Consider the following 7,501-nt stretch of genomic DNA (forward strand, 5'->3'; position numbering starts at 1 on the left):
AAATTAAAGAGTGAATTATCAAATTTTTTCAATCTTCAAATAAAATTAATCTTTATTTTATTAGCTTCATGTGTGTTTATTTTCTTGAATAGATAATTTTAGTTTGTCATTTTTATTTTTCTCGTCAAAGAAGATATGTAAGATATACGAGTCCGGAGCCAAAATGGCTTGGTTTTAGAGCCAATAGACTAAAATAGGATGCATTTTTTTTTATACCAAAATGGGTATACCCAAAAACAATACTGTTCCGGTCCGGATATTGTTGCATTTCGCTACACTTGTAGCGAAATGCAACAATTTTTTTTTTGTTTGCATTTCGTTTATATTCCAATGAAATAGGAATTTTTTTTTTCGTTTATATAAAAACGAAATAGGAAAATAATTTTTTTTTTGTATTTCGTTTATATAAAAACGAAATAGGATTTTTTTTTTGTATTTCGTTCATATACCAACGAAATGTGACAAATTATTTTCTCCCATTTCGCTAGAATATGAACGAAAACCCCCCCCCTTTTTTTTTTACCGTTTTCTGCTCTCCACATCGCTGTGGTTTTAATTTTATTTTTTTGTACATTTCTGTTGGTTCAATCAGTTTCAGACGAGCATTGAATAGTCGTCAAAATAATATCTTTTACATTTCATGACTTATAGCCTGTTTGGCCAAGCTTATTTTTTCCCCAAAAGTACTTATTATCAATAAGTGTTTATTTTTTTAAAAAAAGTGAGGTGTTTGGCCAAGCTTTTGGGAGAAAATAAGTGCTTTTGGGGAGTAGGAGAAGCAGTTTTTCAGAAGCTAAAAAAAAAATAGCTTTTGCTCAAAAGCACTTTTTTGAAAAGTACTTTTGAGAAAAATACACTTAGAAGCACTTTTTAAAAGTTTGGCCAAACACTAATTGCTGCTCAAAAGTGCTTTTTAAATTAATTGGCCAAACACAAACTGTTTTTAGTCAAAAGTACTTTTTGAACATAGAAAATGACCCAACAAATGATACAAATTCTTCATGCTTATCAACAGAAAATAATCTCCAACGACTAGTCACAGTTTGAACATAGAAAATGACTCAACAAATGATACAAATATCTTTATGTTATATTTAACAATCTTACTTTCCTCACAATTGCTTCATCTTTTTTTTAAGTGTTGTTCTATGAAAATGACTAACTAAAAGAACATTTTATAATATAAATTTATACCTTTTTAACCAGTAGCTTTGACGATCTTTTTAGTATTTTAATTGCAGTTCGTTGAACAATAAACTCTATTAACATTTTTTAAAGTTTTTTTTTAACTGAAGCAACGACTGAAATTACCAACTATTGATTAATTGAACTTGTAACTTTTGTTTTCTTTATTATAGTCTACTACACTAAGTACAAGATATAAATAAATCAAAAAAATAAATATGAACTAATTTATAATGATTAAATCAAAAAATATATGTAAAAACTTATAAAATTAATAAATTACCTCAATTTGAAGAAGATTATGGAGCAAAAGTTGAGGAATCCTTGTGATAGGATTAGTAGAAAAAGAAAAAGAATGAAGAACGGAAGAAGAGGAAGAATGGAGGCAGAGGAAGAATGGAGAATGGAGAAGAGAGAATGGAGAATGGAGAATGGAGAGGATAAGGTAAAATAATTTAGGGTAAAAGTGGAGAGCAGAAAAAGGTATATGAACGAAATAAATTTTAAAAAAAATATTTTCCTATTTCGTTTTTATATAAAAAAAAATATTATTTTCCTATTTCGTTTTTATATAAACGAAATATATTAAAAAAAATTCCTATTTCGTTGGAATATAAATGAAATGCAAAAATAATAATAATAAAAATTTGTTGCATTTCGTTACAAGTGTAGCGAAATGCAACAATATCCGGACCGGAACAGTAATTTTTTTGGGTATTTCGTTGGATACCCATTTTGGTATAAAAAAAACGCATCCTATTTTAGTCTATTAGCTTAAAAAACAAGCCATTTTGACGCCGGACTCTAAGATATACATGCACTTACACATTCTTGTTCGAAAGATAAAGCATACGTATTCATCAACAATTGTGATAACTTGAACCGCACCCTCGAACAATTGAAATGGTCTAAATATATCCATGAGCAATTAAAAAGATTCAATATACCTCTATTTGTCTTTTACCATTACCGTGAGGGGTATCTTTTTTTTTAAAAAAAAATTACTTGTTAAGATTCATATTTGAACCAGAAGATAACAGTGAGCACGACCAGTTACTATGACTACATGTCTATCTAATGTATTGGCTCAGAAGAAAGCAACATTGACCATCTACCAAACTTCTAAATAATTTACTGATCAAAGACTGTAAGGCGGATTTATGGTCTAATAGGTACAGGGGCAGACCCACCTTGTTACAAGAGGTTTCAGTTGAATCCACTTCGTTGGGAAAAAATATTATTTTTATATGTTAATTTGACTGACAAAACGCAAATTTTAAGATATATAAAAGAATGCACCCACTTGAAGCAAGCGGAAGTTGTAGTGCAGCGGTGTAAGCGGGTTCAAAGTTCTCTTGTGACTAGTTCCACGTTCGATTCTCGGCGAAGTTTGTTTAATATAAAATTTTCAACGCCAGCTTTTTTGGTACTCATAACATAATTGCCTCAATCTCTGTTTGTAATGACTTTTGATATACTTGTACTCCATTACTTTACTTATGGTTTATTGTTATAATAAGTTAGTAAGTAGTACTAGTATTTATTTGTTGTGTTGCGTTAGCCTAATTGGCTGTTTTTGCTTTAAAAAAAAAAAAAAGATAAGGTTAGGTACTTCTTGTTTCAAAATTGATCATTCATTATTATTGTTCTCATTTTGTGCTTTAAGTTGTTAAATTTTGTGATTAACTAAAAACAATATTAAATTATAAATCTTAGAATTGAATGCTTAAAATAAAATATAAAATTTGAAGATGCATAATGACTGAAACTTAATGAGTTTTTATTGAATTATTTATGTATTCGTAAACTAATTAAACTAATAATATGATTTAAGAAATTTATAACTTGTAACATGCATTTTTCTTTTCTGAAAAAAGTGTAATATTTTTGTCGCTTTACTGATATGTTAATAATATAAACATAAACTAAAAACTACATTGATGTTTAGACCACATTATAAACCAAATAGGATGATTAACATGAAAAATAGAAGCACATTTAGTGTCTTAATAGTGCTCATTTATCGTGTCCAAGATCGTTGTTAGTATCAGCTATTGCTACAATTTTGTCGTTGGTTGAACCCACTTGTTCAAATTTCTGGGTCCGCTACTGAATAGGTAAAGGAAGACATTAGTCTCAAGTGAGTGTATGGTCTGTATATATTCGATGTTACAATAATATTGGGATTGTTTTCCAAATTTAAGTCGGGAGGTAAGCAAGTTATTATATTTTTGAAAAGGACAAAACTACTGAAGAATGGAACCGTATTTACCACTCCACGACAACTTAATTTGAGTCAATAAAATTAGCCCTCGTGGCCTTTATTAAAAAAAGAAAAGAAAAAAAGAGATGTCTAACTGAAGAATGGAACCATATTTACCACTTCACGACAACTTATTACTTGGTATAGATGGATAGGCAGTTGAGTACACCTTTAAATGTGAAGTTATGGGTAAATTTCACATATGGTCGCTCAACAATCACTTTTTTCCACCAAAGTCACTTAACTATCTTTTCTAATATAAAAGCCACTTAACTTTGAGTATAGTAACACAAAAGTCACTAAACTACTTTCCGGTGTCTCTAAACCACTTTCAGGTTAATAATTCAATTTTTACTCTTTTTTTTTAATAAAAATATAATAAATAAAAATTAATTAAAAAGATTCAACCCAATCCGACCCAAAACTCAAAACCCATTACATCTTGCAACTTGGTATATAGCAGTAAAATCTCATCATGTCAATGATGTACCCAAAGTCCAGAGATGGCATGATAACTTTGACATTGATCCAAGATCAAAATTTCCTGTAGAAGTATAAAAGGATGGGAAAAAAATTACTTTTTCTTTTTTACTTTGTAGCTAATCTCATACTCTAAAGCATTATATTAATCCGCATATCTTGAGTGATTGAAACTGAGAGTAAGTTATCAGACAATTTGCCCGAAAAAATCTTGACTTTAGTTAATCAACGGATAATAAAATGAAAAGCTAAAATTCTGCTCTTCGAAGCATTAAAAAAAGATCAGACATATATACATTCCCCACTTCCTACAATAATCAGAATTACAATTGAAACTATAATTACTAAATTCTCAATTCCGTTCCCTCAAATTGAATCATAAAAAAGCTATATCAATTCATCCTAAAACTTTGCTTTCTTATTTAGTGCATGTTTTAATATGAGTTTTGAGTTTTGGATCGGATTGGATTGAACCTTTTTAATTAATTTTTTTATTTATTATAATTTTTTTAAAAGAGTAAAAAATGAGTTATTCATTGGAAAGTGGTTTAATGATACCGAAAAATGATTTAGTGACTTTTCTGTTAGTATACTCAAAGTTAAGTGACTTCCGTAAAAAAAAGCGATTGTTATGCGACCGGTCGTGAAATTTACCTAAAAACTACTTTACTCAATCAAATTAAGAAGAAAAGGAGACATTATTGCACTATGTACGTGACATTAATGATGATTATCAAAAATATTTTAATATTTTATTTTTATACATAATATATTTCTTACAAAATATTATTACACAATATTTGAGTATGTTGTTATAGAGAGGTAATCTTACAAATATTGTACCGCTATAATGAATACCACCGCTATTATAGGTAGAATGCTGTTATTGAGAAGTAAAATATAACATGAAAAACGATTCCAGAGAAAATGATACCGTTATAGTGAAATGTTGTTATAACGAATGATAATTATAAAGAAGTTTGACTGTATTGACTTTCTTACAATGTTATTATCAATGTTCTAATAACCCTTTAACTTTTTTTTTTTTTTTAATTTTACAAATTTGAAATTTTATTATCTTGGTTCTAAGAGCAAGAGAAGAGGACGCAAATATCATTACCTTCATTTATTTAATACAAACAATTAAATAGTTACACACTCATTACAAACAAAAAAACCATCAATTTTTGGGAATGTCGTTTAGTGTCATATAAGTATTTGAGGAGAAACACAGAAAAAAAGTATTCAATTGTTATACGGCAAAACGGAAAAAGGAAAGATACTACTGTTCTTGACGAAAATGACGTCTAACAACTTATAGGAGATTTGTTTTTTTCCTTTTTTTAGATCAAAATTATAATCATCTCGTATTTGAAATTTATGAACTCCATTAATTTAGATTCATGTTGTATAAAGTTTATAAACGGCAAAGGCCTTTGGCTATCAATAAATCTGGATTCAGGATTTTGGTTAGTGAGTTCTGGATCATAATTTTTTTTTTCCTTCTTCAGTTGTGATATACTATCATCCAAGTACATTGGATGATGTTATTAATTCGAATATAGATTTGAACTCAAATTATTATATTTTTTGCCAAACGCGTAACTATAACAACGACTCCGCATCTCTGCCCCTATATTATAGAATTTTTTGTTCTCTAAATGCGATCCAATATATCACTATTGAAATAGTGTGTCTGTGATTTTTCAGTGATGTGGAGAGAACTGTTGAAACCTTGGTCTCCAAGGGATCACTTGTCAGTTGTCACTAGTTGAAGTGCAATATTTTTCATTTGATGTCGAAAACTGTTGAAAACTTTGGTCTCGAAGGGATCACTTGTTGTCACTTGTTGAAGTGATGTGGAAAGGGAATACTGTTGCAAACTTAGTCACGAAGGAAAGATCGCTAAAAGAACAAGAACAAACGGACAAAGAACATTATATTACAGATTCAAGGACATTATTAACTAAACGTTGGACAAAAAATAGTTTTATATTACAATTCTTACATTATTAGTAGGTGTTTTTTTTGGTTATAGATTACAAATATTTTTCACGCTATTTGAAATTTATGAAGTTGGAGTTGTGTTTGATTATTCTTTTTCCAAAGGAGAGAAGAGAAGATTTTATTTGGAACTTAGGAAGACAGAGTTCAAAAATAGGTTTAAAAACATTTTTTTCAATTTGGAATCCAATTTTAAGTTGGATTTGAAAATTTTATAACGAAACACTAATTTTAAAATAAAGTGAAGGGGAAATAACACTTTTAGTTCCTTTCTTATTGTGTTATTTCTATTTTAGTCACTGTGATATGTAACTAAGCACATTTAACCTTTAATTATATAATGTGTGTGCTCTTAGTCCTTGCGCTAAGTAGGCGTTTGGCCATGCGATTTCATATCATGAGATGAAATCCCAAATCATTCAAAAAGGCATGATTTGGGATTTCAAATCCTGATTTTAAATTTTTTAAATGTAACACTTGATTCATAAGTTTATATTTTGTAAAAAAAAAAATTACAATTACTCCCACCAACCATTTACCAACCTCATTAACTTCTACCGACCGTTATTTATGTTCGTACCATGTGAGAGAATTATATTAAAGAGTAATTACATTACTATTCAATGTTAAATTTTCCTTTTTATTGAACTAAAGTTTGATCAATTGATGTTTTATTTTTTAAAAAGGCCTTCTAGTAGCGTAAGAATTTTGCTATGAACTATGACTTGCTCATTTGGTAAGATTGTATAAGAATTAGAAAAATTTTCATAGTTTTCACAACTTGTGGATTTTTTATGTCTATAAGAAAAAAATACAACTTTAGAAATCTAAATTGCATGTCCTAACATGATTTTATCTCATGATTTCAAATCATGTCCAAACAACTTCTAACGGAAACCAAGTAAATCAACAGATGGTTAAAAATTAAAGAGGGCAATTTGGTAATTACTCTATTAATTTCAATGTGGACCCCAAAATTTTTTTAATCTTCTTCCTCAGTCAAAAGGGTCAACGTCTGTACTAAAATAAGATTCAATTTAATTAAACCCAGAAAAAAAAGGCTTAAATCAAATAGTGAAATTCCAAACCCTAAATATGATAATGCAAAGATGAGCCTCAAATTCATCACAAAAATTCCAGACCCACAAGCTAAATTGTGAATCCAAAAATATCCACCGTCAAACAAATGGAGTTGAAGAGGCAAAAAAAAAAAAAAAAAGAATAACTTTTTATGAAATGATGTTGGAGGATCGGTGCAAGATCCACTTATTATTCTAGATTTTTAACAATGATGGAAAAAAAAAAAAAGAGAAATAAAGGTGTCAGAATTATGGAATTTTCACAGAAAAGGGTAAAACATGAGGAATGGCTAACACAACATCATTAGATTAAAGGGGAAAAGCAAAAGAAAGTTTCTTTTTTCTGCAATCATTTTTACTTGTTTTGTTGGGATGGTTTTCTTTTTCTACAATCATTTTTGCTTGTTTTGTTGGGATCTTTTTCTCTTTACTTTTTCCAACATTCTTGTAGAGGTTGACCTGTTTGAGGAAGATAAAAAAGTTTGGGGTC

Source organism: Lycium barbarum, chromosome 10 (genome assembly GCF_019175385.1).
Source record: "Lycium barbarum isolate Lr01 chromosome 10, ASM1917538v2, whole genome shotgun sequence".
Classification (NCBI taxonomy): Eukaryota; Viridiplantae; Streptophyta; class Magnoliopsida; order Solanales; family Solanaceae; genus Lycium; species Lycium barbarum.